We start from the raw sequence: 14,072 nt of genomic DNA, 5'->3' as shown, positions 1-14,072 counted from the left end.
ATTCATGAATTAACTCGTTGACAGAGCACATGCTGAGCCCCACCAGTCACACAGCCTTTCTGATTCTCTTCCCTCATCCAAGATAAGAGTGTTGTGATAAACGCATTTTGGGGCCTCTTCCTACTCAAACCTCCCATGACTGCGAAGTCCCGCATGTGTCTACTTTCCCATTTGTGTGGGAATCCCAGCCTGAAAACTCATACAGAGCAAAGAGTATACCCTGCATCACCCAATCTCAGGAGGTCACTGAACCAGGGCTTTCCCTTTTCATGGTGACAATGATAGATTGTAATGTATAAAAACCAGATCCCAGTGCTTTTATCATCCTGGAGAAAATATGCTCACAATTTTGGGATAATTTTCACTTGAAAGGAAGCACCTGCTGCCTTTTTCATTTTTAAAGAAATTTATTCATATTTGAGTGAAGGCCAGTGTTGCTCAGTACTCTAAACCCAATCATGCCTTTTGGTTTTTTATGAAAAGAGGCCCAAATTAGCCATCTAATCACTGGAGCAAAGAGGCTGCCTTTCAGAGTCTGCCCCACAAGGAAGTGCTGATATACTCTTTATCCTGGATTCATGTCCCTCTCTGGGGTTTAAAAGCACCTTCTAGAACATAAGAAAGAAGGCACCTATGTCATCAAAGAACCTCTCATCTCAGTGAAACATAGTCCCATATTTGATGTGAAATGCCAGAGGCCATTATTTCAGCCAATCACCATGTCATGGGGTCAGCAAACAGCCAACTTTCTCCTGCAGTGGAAGGGAAGCGGAAGCGGGGCCTGGAAAGTCTCTGGGTGCCACTCTGTCGCTTACACAGCAAGGAATGGCTCCTCTTGTCTACCTACTAATCCCACCATGCCCACCCGGCAGCCCTGATGTGGATGCACCTGAATAGGTTGCCCACATGTGGAGTGAGAGCAGACATATGTGACTGGGGAGCCCAGCTCTGCATTGCCCCCATCCCATGCCTTCCTCCCTGCCTGGGAGACAGCTTCCTCCTACTTCTGCATCAGCAAAGAGTCACTGTTTTCAGATTTGGAAGGAACCCAGAGTCATGCACTCTGCCCCACATGAGAAGTCTCTTCTACAGTTTCTCTGACACATGACCTTTCAGCCTTCCCTTAAGTACCTGTGAGCTCATTGCTTCCCTGGGAGGTCCTTTCCACAAAAAGCCAGCTGCATTTGCTAGAAAGTTCTTTACATTGAGTATTGAGTTGGAAGTTCCCTCTTTTAGACTGAGAGTGGGTGGGGCTCCAAAAGGTAACTTATCGCAAGTGCTTGTTCCTGCCAACTTCCGCCGTTGGCTCTAACAGGAAGGCCTTTTAGAACAACATGGAGCAGGGGTGCTCTCCTTGTGGCCTGTGGGCTCTCACATATGAGGTCGTCCTCTTGTCATTTTTCCAACTCTTTCCACTTCCAAACTGAACATTTTGGGTTTGGAGACCACTGAACCTATGGTGAGGTTTTCCTTCTGAAGGCACAGGGTGGGTCTAAGGAAGGAGCTGAAGAGGTCAGAAGAAATTTTTCCCTTTCCCACATGTGAGGGTCTCACTGAGCCCCCACAGAGTAGAACTGAGGCCCTGAGGCCCCAGGGCATTCTGGGCAGTGATTGGTTTGGATATGATCATAAATTGAGTTCCTAACTACAGATATATATTAACCATGCATGCCTGGTTGTCTACCAACTAGAACTTTGCTGCTAAGAGGGAGTTCCACAGCACTCACCATTCAGAGGGTATTTCTTTGAATGGGATCCAAATACTCTACTGGTTCAGCCCATTTAGTTAATGTGGACAAATTTCAGTTACTAGCCCTGATAGCCATCCCTGGAAATTTTTATATTTTAGTCTGGCATTTGCCAGCCAGTACATGTCTAGACTGGTTCCCCTTGTCATATGTCAGTTAACATTCTGAGTGTGCAGACCCATGTTAATGTGAATCTAAATGAAATACTCCTTAGAAGGCAATCTGACTGCCAACCCCTCCACTGAGTCACGTAATTAATGCCAAACCTAATTTGATATGTGTATTTGTTCTTTACCTCACTATTACTGTAATAGAGAGAGAGTTAGACTGGTATATACTGAATTCTAAGTACAAAACAGCATGGCCTCACTGAGCAACAGGTGCTTTATCCAGACTATAGTTGGGCACTTTTCATTTAGCCAGTGAGTGATGTATGCCACTTAGCTGTGATACCCTAAGCCCCTCAAGTTGAAGGAGAACACATTTTACTTTACTTTTGTTGTTTTCATTGAAAATAGTCAGGAAGCTGACATATGATTACGCCCATATCTCCCAGGTGGAGGCCCATATGAGGACAGAATAAAATAATAAACTCCTACTGAATTTATCTGAACCCTTTGCAAATATCTGAGAGTTGGACTCTAGCAACTAAATGGACTATATGCTCTCTAAACAAAAGGAGCACAGTAAATTCTTCATGATGATGATGATGATAATGATAATGATGATCATGGCAGTGATGATGGTGATGATGATGATAGTGGTGATGGCGATGGTGGAGATGATAAGGATGATGGTGGTGATGTGTTTATACATGGCCTAACTGTATATTCTCATGTATACATGGTGATAAAGGCACTTAGGAGGAAAGCTGTTATGCATGATTCACATCTTTTTTGTTAAAGCAATTTTGTAGTGAGATTATCTGCATGCCATTGCTTATTCTCTAAAGCATGTAACGTTTTGTCTGGGGTACCCTATTAAGACATCTAATTTCAGTAGGTCAGGCCTCCAGCAGTTGTGCGTGCAAGTTGATCTCCTACTCCAGGCCTTACATATTTGATGTCCTGACATTTTGTGTAATTGCTCTGCTAGAGCCCACTTGGAGCATTGAAAGCTACTTAAAATGTCATTATGAGCTGGCCGGATCTCGGAATTATATGGTGCAGTTGATGGAACAAAAGAGCGTTCCACTTTGATGCGCGTGGTATTTGATTGTGCTCTATGCCAGGGTCCCTCTTCAATCCACCAGGGCTGGCTGGACTTTTTAAAAAGGATTTCCTCACTTCTGTTCATCTTCAAATGACTGACGGTAGATGCCTTTGAGATGGCTCGGTGTGGTTTGCGATGGTGATATGAAAGAGGATTTCTAATATGCATTAATTGTTCTCATCATAAGCTGTCAGCCACTTAGGGTCTGCCATTGTATACCTAAGGTTTTTTTTAAAGTTATTTTTCACTAATGATAACCTAAAAAGTTTCTTTTTTGGATAAGAGGAGGCAATTTTAGGAATTATATTTTATTATTCCATTTTGAAGCTATTTCTTCTTATAGTCATTCTGAGAGGGCCACGGAAAGTCTTTCCTGTTCTCTGATCTTTATCTTAAAGAACATGAGTTTTTCATGCCACAGTCTATTCCTCCTCTTCCTTTGAAATAATGAGAACAGAACTAAAGGAAGCTGAAGGAAAAAAGATGTGTGGTAACCATAAGAGATAATTTCTCTGAGTTGTTAAATGTTAGGACAGATTATTGGAACAGGGGCGCAATTTTACATGAACTATATTGATTATTGGACATGTGGTAGACGATCAACACACTTTATGTTGTGTTTTCAAGAAGCCCTTCAAGTAGGAATTATTGACACTATTTATACAGACAGAACCTGAGGCTGGAGGGGCTGGATGGGGTGCCCTAAATCACAGGCGGCAGTGAACCTGGGTTTGGCTGACTCCAGAACACACCAATTTTCTCCTTATTTGTGGTGGGTCTTTTTAGGATCTCTGCTCTGACTTGCCTGAGTTTGACCAGGAGGAGCACCATATGTTCTTCCCACCCAGAATTGGCATAAAACAAAATATTACACGGTGGGGTTCTTTGAGGGGCTGCTGAGAGTTCTCCACCCCTCCTCAGGCTGTCCCCCACGTCTGAAACTGACACTCAAACAGTTCCTACTGCTTTGCCCTCAAGTCGTCGTCCGTTTAGGCTCCTTTCTTTCTCTCGCACCTCACGTCCAGTCCAGCAGCAGACCCTGCTGGGCCTGCCTCTACAGCACGCTCAGTGCATGGCAGCACTGTCCCCAGTGGGCTTATTACAGGAGCCTCCTTTGGCCTCCCTGCCCTGACTTTGTCCCAACCGTGGAGTGGAATGGTCCTTTTAAAATTGCAGATCAAATGATGTCTCATTCTCAAAACTCAGCAAGGGCTTCTCACCTCACTGTAAAAATCCAAGTCCTTTTCATGTCCTGAGACCCTGCAGTCTCTGCCCCACACCCCCTTCTCTCACTTCATGCCTTACAGTCTCTTCCCCTTACTTTCTCCATTCCAGCCGCTCTGGCCTCCTTTCTGTTCTTCCAACCTTCTGCCCAGGGCCTTTACACTTGCTGTCTCCTCTGCCTAGAGAGTGTTTCTCCAGAAACCCACTGGACTCATGCTTCACCCGCTTTGAGTTTCTGCTTAAACTTTGCTTTCTCAGTGAAGTTTTCTCCAACAATCCTATATAAAACAGCATCCTCCCTCCCAGCTCCCCTGTCTTCCATACTTTGGATTATTTTTTCCATGGCCCCTATCACCACCAGACATTCTATGTATTTATGTTTTTAATTGTTTATTTTCTGTCTTTTCTAACATGGATGGAAGTTCCATGAAAACAAGAGCTTTGTTAACTGCTTTAGTCCTGCACCTGGAAAGGTAGCTGGGCATAGAAAATGTGCCATAAACATTTGTGGAGGGACGGAAGGAATGAAGGGCAGGAGAGAGGGAGGAACATCCCATCTCCTGAACTCTCCTGTTGAAATCTGAGAACCTCTGGGGGGCGTAAATGACTCACTGATCATTGGTCACCTTCATGAGACCTGGAATGTGTCACCCCCACCTTGGTCAGCTCGAGAGTCTGCCTAAAGAGCAACTTGGGTGAGGGATGTAGGGGGCAAAAGGGACGGAGTGTTTGGATACACAGGGACAGCGACACACCCTGGCCTCCTGCACAGAAGATGGCACGAGGGGTTGAGAGATACGAACATTGCCACGTGGGTGGGATGTGCTGAAGGAAATTCAGCCTGCTGCACAGTTTTGTCTAGGGCCAATTTGCTGCAAACCAGAGTCTGAATAGTCACCACGATATTCTATACTCTCTCCTCTGCATTCCTGTTCCAGCACGACGATCCCATCAGCTTACGTTCGTACATATGGAATTCGAGGGAGGCTGGAGATAAAGTTGAGAACTTAGATGGAATGCTCTGTCAGGTAGACAGTAAACCTTGACACTCATAATGTTCACCAAGTTCTAGACTCCTTGAAACTGGCTTACAGAGTGACTCAGTGGCTTAACTTAGTTGTGAAATGTCATTGCGGGAGAGATAAGAAATGTCCACTGGCCTGCTGCCATTGGGTGCAGATCGGGGCAGGCAGGGATCCCACGTTTTGGAGCCCCTTTAGGATGGGCACCTCAGCTCTGCAAGATGAGGATGGTCTGACAGAGGCTAGGAACAGATCCTTGGTTAACCAAGGTGCTCGGGAATGGGACATTCTTGTCCAGTGAATTTTCTGGTTAAGTTTGCATTAATCAGAAACACATTTTTGATTCAACACTTGTTAAAAATCTCTCATAAATTTATCGATCCATTTCCTGCCTTGGTCAGTGTGTTCCTGGGACGTTGGGTGGGTTCTTAGGTGCACTGGCCCCTGGGGGCACTGTGCCTGCTGGAACGGCATCTCTCTGACGAGCATCAGCCTTCTGCAGCCTGGCCTGTGATGTTAGGTGAATGCATCTTCTCATCTTTTGTACTGTCACTGCAACAATACAGACGACTTAAATTTGGTGGATTTATGTTAAGACTTAGTAAACGGCAGAGTATTGTTTAGCATACTTTTTAGTCTATCTTATTTTTTCATGTATTTTATTGATTTTCTATTTAAAGTATGTTCTTGACATTTTTTTAAAAACTTTTCTTTCTTTCTTTCTTTCTTTATTTATTGGGGAAGATTAGCCCTGAGCTAACATCTGCCACCAATTCTCCTCTTTTTTGCTGAGAAAGATTGGCCCTGAGCCACCATCTGTGCCCATCTTCATCTACTTTATATGTGGGTGCCCCCACAATATAGTTTGGTAAGTGGTGCTTAGGTCCATGGCCAGGATCTAAACTGGCCTACTCCAGGCCACCAAAGCAGAGTGTGTGAACTTAACCACTACACCACTAGGCCCGTCCCTATTCTTGATATTTTTAATGAAAAATTTTTGCTCAGAGTAACTGAGACCCAAAAATTATACAGTAAGACTTTTTTCCAAAAGACATAATTTGAGTTTATCTTTTTAAAAAATCTGTAAATTAATTGGGTTGCCCTCATTGGGACTAATGCGCATGCACGCGCGCACACACACACACACAGACATACACACAGATGCATCAAAATGTTTTAGAAGCCAGAGAGACGTGACTTCTGGATAGTACAAGCAAAGTTAATGTATGAGACAGACCAACCACTGAGACCCTATAAGGAGATCAAATAACAGCACATTGCAAGTCATTTCTCCTTCCTCCTAAAACAGACAAGTGTTTGGGCTGACGTGCTATTCAAACTGTCACTTATTACCCTATTTGGAAGCAAATGTCTTTCCTGAATTCAACCAAACAACTTCCAAACTTTTATGACATAATCTACTTGTAAACTACTACCTATATTTTACCCTTAGAAATTAACAATTAAATTGATATAAACTTAAGATTGGACAAATGTCGCTATAAAGCTCTTAAAACATAAAACTTTACCTTTGCTAAAAAGGTAAAAATCTCTTAGTATTTTTATCTCTAATGAGGATACTCCAAGAGGACTATGCCTTTAATTCTCTATGCTTCTTCAGGGTGATACTTACTCCCAGGTTCTGAACACAATGGGTGCCAATACTAGTTGATGAAATGCATAGTGAGTAGAAGGATGGATGGATGGGTGGGTGTGTGGATGGGTGGAGTCTGGGGTCTGATGTTAATAACTGAGGTTCACACTGTTGAAAACGTAGGTTAGTACTTTGGCAAAGAACTGTCTCACAATGCATAATCTTAAATTGAATGTTGAGCACACGGGGAGGCAGTAGCCCACACAGCTATGCATTTTAAGGGGCTCACTCTGTGTTCCTTGCTTTTGCTTGAGGATTGCAGTGAGCTGTGGCCAGAGCTTATCATTGAAAAATCAAGCATTTGTGTTTACAGTGGATTGGAAGGAATGAAAGGCAACAGAGGGCTAAAATGATTCTACATCACCTCATTATCATGAAGATAGTTACAATTTATCAGGCACTTATGGCAGCCTGGCACTGGATAAGTGATTCACAGACACATCTCATGTGTCCCTGTGGTACAAATAAGGAAACTGAGGAATAATGAGATTAAAGAACTTGCCCAAGACCACCTACTGGGAGTGCTGGAGGCGAGACTGGAGTCCAGAATGCATGTTGGACCCCAAAATCCGTGCTGGTAGCTCCTCAGCCCTCGGCTTCCTGGAGCATGTTTGAGGTACCGCAAAGCACTCTTTCTTCCAAGTGGCAACAGTGCATTCCCACCAGAAAGTAGTCAACTTTTCTGCATGTGAATCCAGTGCAGTGGCCCCAAGGACATGGCACCATGAGGACTGACATTGTGACTGATAAGAACTTTAAATATGCACTTGGAAACCAAAGTCTTAACCACAACTCTGACAAAAGAAAGGGGCAAACCCCCTGCAGTTTCTAGAGTTATTTGGCCTGAGAAAGCTGATGAGTAGCCGCGGCCCCTGGCAGTGGGGTTCATGGCCAGCATCAGGGCATGCCTGTGATGACAGGTCCAGGCAGGGATCAGACACGGCCTGGCACTGTCATCCTTGCTGGCTGTGGTGGACGAAGGCCTCTTGCTTGCTCTGCTTCCTCCCTTCCTGGCCAGCCACAGCGCCTGCTCAGTTTCTCAAGGTCAGGCACCTGCTGGTCCTAAAACTCTGTCTCCCAGCATCATTCTGTCCCTGTGTGCATACAAATAGTCAGATTCTGCATACAGTGAGTGTGGTGCCCCTTAGGACATGATTCCTAGCTGGGTGATTTTTCATTCTCACTGTGCTGAAAGTGGAGGCTTGCTGTGCTCATGGTTCGTGGAGTGGATTCGGGAAACGTGGGTTATTATGGACTCCCTTCTTTCTGGAAGCACTTTTTCAGAGTGGATGCTTGGTGTCTTTGTCAGTTGGAGGGCAAGTAAGCACCGTTTTGTAGAGAGCAGCAGCCCTGAGGTGGCTCTTCACTGTGCTATATGTGACGTGTAAATAGCAGTGCCGCCACCGCTGTTGGAAACAGGCTCCACACGAGAAGTAGCACAAGAAACTCCAGCTGATGCTCTAACACGCCGTGAGAGGGCATGGAATAGGCTCTGTAGCATTTTGGTGATGTAGGTGAGGTGCCAATGGGGGCATAGCTTCCAGTGTCATTTTCTCATCTTTCTCTTGACGTTTTCCTGCTCATCTTTTTTCCTAGCAATGCAGTAGCCACTCTGGGTTGAAAACCTCAACACACATGTACACACATGCACACTCACGTGCACACTCATGCGTGCACACACTCATGCACATGCACACACACAGGCACTACCACCTTTTCATCCCCCCCCCAAGAGACATGAGGGCCTTGCCAAAAAACATAACATGAGACTTAATTCCAAACATAACCCCCAAACGCGCCACTTTAACTTTTCCATAACTACAGTGGTCTCGCTGTGTTCAGGTGGAGTCAGTGGGTTTTTGTAATTCACTGTTAAAGTTTTGGCCACAGTAGTGCAGCTAGTGGGGTGAGCGGTGGGCCACTGCAGCCTGTTGGCTCTGGAAGGCAGATCCTCGTGGGATCCGCTGTTCCTGGGCTGGTGTGTGAAGAATCCTCTTTTTGGTAGAGCAAAGGTATGTGCTGACTTTAAGTGCTGATTGCTGTATGACATCCGGAAGCGTGGGAGCAGGTCCCTGTGTCACTCACAAACACGTTTGAAGTCACTGACACTGCCCCAAGGTGGCCTCTGCTCATGCCATCCTTCCTGGGGCCTCCCTGCCCCAGCTCACCTGAAATTAGAATGGTGGAGCCAACGAACCTGCTGTCAGATTGGTCAGTGTTCTAAAGAAAGCATTTTTTCCCTTAAGAATGATCATTTTAGCCTGGCTTTATCTGTCTCCTTCCCTCAGTGTAATAAGTATGTAGGGGTCTAGTGCTCACTGTAGGGGTTGCAGCGGCCAGCTCCTCTGGGTGCAGCTCAGTCTTCTGGGCTGGGTGTGTTGAGGGTGTGGCCTTGCCTCTCACTGGAGCCTGGTGACTTTGGGATAGCAGTGTCCGACATGAAGTGGCCCCTTCCCCAGGTGTCACTTTGGTTGCACTGCTGACTCTCCCATCATGACCTCAGGCCTACGATCTGCTCCCTCAGGGCTGTTGGATGCTCAAGGGAGGTGGACGCTGCAGTTTGCTGGGATTGCCTGATGGAGCAGGACCTTTACAGAATCCACTGCAGACCGGTGCCTGTGCCATCCACGTTTCCTGATACAGCTCCTTATTTCCATTTTCTTTGACATGAGTGAGTCCTGTGTGGTTGGCATTGGATCTATGGAGGTGGACGGTCAAGATAAGCCCTTGCTTAGATGATAAGCACGAGGAAAGAAAAGTGTTTTGGTCAGAGTAGATTGCCGTGAAACAGAAATGAAGATGTTACACTCAGCTTGTTGTTCACTGACTCAGTTATAGGTTCGAGGTTGTTCCTTCTGATTTTGATTTTTTTTTTTCTGAGAAAGATTCACCCTGAGCTAACATCTGTTACCAGTTTTCTTCTTTTTGTATGTGAGTCGCTACCACAGCATGGCCACTAACAAGTGGTGTAGGTCTGCGCCCAGGAACCAAACCCAGGCCGCTGAAGCGGAGCATCCTGAACTTAACCACTAGGCCACGGGGCTGAAAGCTGCAATGAACAGTGGCTTTTTCAAAACAGCAACAATGGCTATGGCATGTGCACACCTTCAATTCCAAAGCACATCTTTTATCTCTTCTATGAAACAGCCTGTGCCTTATGTCAGCCCAGAAAGAGCAGGAATCTGGTATTGTTTATGTGGGATTGCTCATAAGCAATCCCCCTTTGGCTCCTGTCATCTGTAGGAAAGAGTGACTGTTCTGCGCTTGTCTATTTTTAAGCGTATTTTTGTTTACAAGGAAGTGAGAAATATTTTTCCAACTTCATTGCTGGAAGTTATTTTTTAAAGCAAGTGTTCAGTCTCTGAACATTTGGGAGGGCTGCTGCATGGGGCCTGATGGACTCTGGGGACACAGAGGTGGGAAGTGCATTCTCCCCAGGGACTCAAGTCTGGAGGAGTGAGAGGGAAGCAGCCACCAATGTAGGCATTCACCTGCATTTCCTTCTACAGGAAGCTGTTTCAAAATCAGGTTTGGTTATTATTCTGGTGTGCTGAAGTCAATAGACCAGGAGACAATTATCATTGACAAGGTAGTTCCCCAAGAGGAGGGGGTGTGCCATGCCCTGCGGGGCTACACAGGGAAGCAGCAGGTGGTCAGGAGGCGGAGGGAGGGGAACCGTGGGCAGAGCAGGAGAGGCGGGGCCAGCAAGTTTAGGACTGGCTAGTGTGGATGATTCAGGCAGGCTCTGGGCCAAGGGGTTATTGCTGATTGTCTGATGCCTGACTCGGGGGTAATTAGGGTGGCAGATGGTGGCCCAGAGTGTGAGTGCCTCATAGAGGACAGGGTTGGAGTTGGGCTCTGGACTGGTTGGTGGGCATTTGAAAAGCAGTGTTTGCTGACTCTGGGACATGAGTAGCTCTAGTAGGGGCAGTCCCTCCCGGATCAGCGAGGCCCCAGATGTCGGAGCATCAGAAACACATGGTTAATACACAAGGCAAGGCCAGGGTGGTATAGTGACGTCCTCACTCTGTGGCTTCAGTGCTGCCCCCAAGGGGCCCTGCTGCTCCTGCAGGAGAACACGTCAGTGCAGGCGACAGCTCCAGTCCTGACCACAGAGGTCGGCTGCATACGCCACATTTAGTGTACACCCCACTTCGGAGGACACCACCGACTATCGACTATCATGCCAGCTTCAGGTCAGGCTGTGTTTCAGAAACAACTGTAGTGGAGACTGTTAAGAATTTTAAATCCAGAAGGGGTCTCTGTGGTCAACAGGAAGTCTGATGGAATACGTCCTCCAATAGTAAAATCAGAAAATTATTACAGTGACTCTTCCTTGGCAAGAGAGAGACTGTGGGGAGAAGGTGGGCATGGCAGAGAATGTTCAGGAATGGAAACAGAGCACTTTAACGTTTCCTTATGTCAATGTGGCAAGACTGCCCCTGAAAAAGATGAGCTTCAGTTAGTAGGTAAAAGTGGACATTTTCTTTCACTCAAAGAGCTCATAATAGGCTCTAATTGCTTATCTTTGAAAAATCGGTAAGGTCTGGGTAACCCAAAACACTGTCTTCTGTCATGCTTTTGCAGTGTGTACAAAGCTCGTTTTGACCAGGTGACGCTGCCTGCTGTGTCAGTCAGCGCTGACTGGGAAGTAGAGCCCTGGCTGTGTGGGGACCCGTGGCAGAGTGGAGGGTGATCTCAGGTCAGCGGTGAGCTTGGGAAAGCTGTGTGGAAGGAGCCTGGTTAGTGCCATCGGCGTTCCCTGGGTCCTCTTAGTGCAGCGTGGGGTGGCCTTGGAGTTGCCCCAGAGAGCGTATTCCTTCTGTGTGCTGTGTATCAACAGGGAGTGCTGGCGGCAAGTGCCTGGTACTGTGGTTGTTGGTGTCTGGAACTTTCTCTCACCTGCTGGTGGGGACGAGAGGGAGAAAAGCTGCTGGGAATTGTGTTTGTGGCTCTAGTTCAGCAACAAAAGAGGGAAAGTTGAAAAAACATAAAAAGCCTAAATTTCTTAATTTGTAAGAAGCAGACACTAATCCCCACCCTGCTTGGTTTAGAGGATTGCTGCGTAAGGCTGCAGGAGTGTCGGCCCGAAGTCCCCGTTCTGGTGTCGTGGGGCAGGCAGGGCACGAGACCAGCCGTCCTGCGTAGAGCTGCGCCGAGGGTCAGAGTCTCAGCATTGCAGACTGAAGGAAAGGAAGTCCAGGCTCCCTCCTACTTCAGAGATGGGACTGCATCACATTGATCACTGTTCTTGAGGGCGATTTACATATAGGGAGATGTACGGATCCTAAGTGTACAAATTAGTGAGTTTTGACATGTGCACACATGCAACTCACACCCCACCAGTACTCAGACTACCCCACTCGGTCCCACACCCGCTGTCACTGCTCTGACTGCCCTCCCCAGAGAGGCTGCGCCTGGTTCGCCCTCGGCTTCCTATCAATAGAATCATGTGTATTCTTTAGTGCCTGACTTCTTTACCCAGCATAATCCTTCGTGGGTTCGCCCCTATTTGCGTGTATTGGTAGCTCATTATTGCTTATGTGGATGAACAACAGATTGTTCATCCTTTCTCCTGTTGGTGGACATTTGGACTTTTAGAGTGTTTTTGTTTACTATGCATGTTCGTATAGAAATCTTTTGTAGACATAGGTTTTCATTTCTCCAAGGTCAACATCAAAGAGCCCGCTTTCTGGGTAACATGGAAGGTGCATATTCACCTTTATAAGGAATTGCCTGTTTTCCCAAGAGTTGTAAAATTTTACATCCCCACCAGAAGTGTATGAAAGTCTCTGTTGTTCCATATCCTCTCCAGAATTTGTTCTCAGTCTTTTTAATGTAGTCATTTTAGTGGGCATGAAATATGCCTAAGGTAGTTTTAATTAGCCTTTCAATGATTACTAATGATATTGAGCATTTTTTCATGTGCTTATTGGCCATTTGTATATTTTCTTTAATGAAGTTTCTGTTGAACTATTTTGCCTGTTTTTATTGGAGTGTTTTCCTTTTTATTGTTGATTATTGTTGTCGGAGTTTATACCTATATATTCTGGATAAAAGTCTTATGTCAGAGGTTTTTGTTCTATCGCCTTTTAAAAAAATACTTATCTTTCTCCATTGAAATGCATTTGAGTTGAGGGCCTTTGTCGAAAGTAGTCTACTTAGAATTATTATCTTAGTACCCCATGTAAAACGTGGATAAACCCTACAATGGCGTGATCCCACTTGCAACGCTGTCCTCTGTGTCATGTAGCTTACATCTACATGTATTTTATAAACCCTACATTAAATGTTATTAATTTTTCCTCTCTAACAATCAGTTGTCTTTTAGAGGAGCTATGAGGAGAAAAATGATGGTCTTTTCCATGTACTCACGTATTTACCCTTCCAGGAGCTTCTCAACACTTCCTGTAGCTCTGGGGTTCCATCTGCTCTCGTTTCTCCTAGTGTTTCTTGTAGCCTAGGTCTGCTGGTGACGGATTGTCTTAGCTCTTTTTCTATAATATGAAAACGTCTTTCACTCTCATCTTTGAAAGATATCTTCACTGGATACAGACTTCTGAATTATATGTTTTTTCTTTTTTTCCCCCCCTTTTTCTGGGAGGGGTGAGGAGGATTAGTTCTGAGCCAACACCTGTTGCCAGTCTTCCTCTATTTTGTATGTGGGATGCCACCAAAGCATGGCTTGTTGAGGGGTCTCTAAGTCCATGCCTGGGATCCGAACCTGCAAACCCTGGGCCGCCAAAGCTGAGTGCACAAACTTAACCACTATCCCACCAGGTGGTCTCCGTTTTTTCTTTTAACACTTCAAATATGTCATTTGTATGTATACTATCAAATGTATAGTTACATATATTATATCAAATATGTTATTTTTACAAGACGTTCGTTATATCTCATGACCTCCATTTTTTAAGAAGTCAGCCACTACCTGTATCATTTCACACTACATGTGATGTGTCTTTTACCTCTGGCTGCTTTTAAGATACCTTCTCTACCTCTGGTTTTCTATGAACTGAAGGAATTTGACTATGAGATGCCATTGTGTGGTTCTCTTCGTATTTATTCTTCTTGGGGTTTACTGAGTGCCATCAATCCCTAAGTTAATGCTCTTCACCAATTTTGGGAAACTTGTGGAGGTTTTTTTTTTTCAGTTTTTCACTCTGATTCTTTCTCCTTTCCTTCTTGGACTCCAATTACAGTATGTCATGC

General features: G+C 45.4%; 1 protein-coding gene across 8 annotated transcripts in view; it reads left to right on the top strand.

Moving 5' to 3' along the window:
- PTPRN2 (protein tyrosine phosphatase receptor type N2) overlaps positions 1-14,072 on the top strand; it is a 924,814-nt gene that overhangs the window by 371,216 nt on the left and 539,526 nt on the right. The window lies entirely within an intron of this gene.

Source organism: Equus przewalskii, chromosome 4 (genome assembly GCF_037783145.1).
Source record: "Equus przewalskii isolate Varuska chromosome 4, EquPr2, whole genome shotgun sequence".
NCBI lineage: Eukaryota > Metazoa > Chordata > Mammalia > Perissodactyla > Equidae > Equus > Equus przewalskii.
The sequence above is the reverse complement of the archived record's forward strand: the minus strand, read 5'-3'. Positions and strand labels throughout refer to the sequence as shown.